Source organism: Eriocheir sinensis, chromosome 1 (assembly GCF_024679095.1).
Source record: "Eriocheir sinensis breed Jianghai 21 chromosome 1, ASM2467909v1, whole genome shotgun sequence".
In the NCBI taxonomy this organism is placed as follows: domain Eukaryota; kingdom Metazoa; phylum Arthropoda; class Malacostraca; order Decapoda; family Varunidae; genus Eriocheir; species Eriocheir sinensis.
This window is the reverse complement of record NC_066509.1, coordinates 40,300,301-40,300,521: the sequence shown is the minus strand read 5'-3', so window position 1 is coordinate 40,300,521 and position 221 is coordinate 40,300,301.

Below are 221 nucleotides of genomic sequence, written 5' to 3'. Positions count from 1 at the left end.
TAGGGGGCACCAGGCGTTGGGGGATAGGAAGAATAGTTAGGGAGTAGGAGGAGGAGGAGGAGGAGAATGGGGGAGAAGAAGAAGAAGAAGAAGAAGAAGGAGGAGGAGGAGGAGGAGGAGGAGGAGGAGGAGGAGGAAGAGAAGAAAAAGAAGAAGAAGAAGAAGCAGGAAGAGAAGAACAAGAAGAAGGAGGAGGAGGAGGAGGAGTAGAAGAAGAAGAA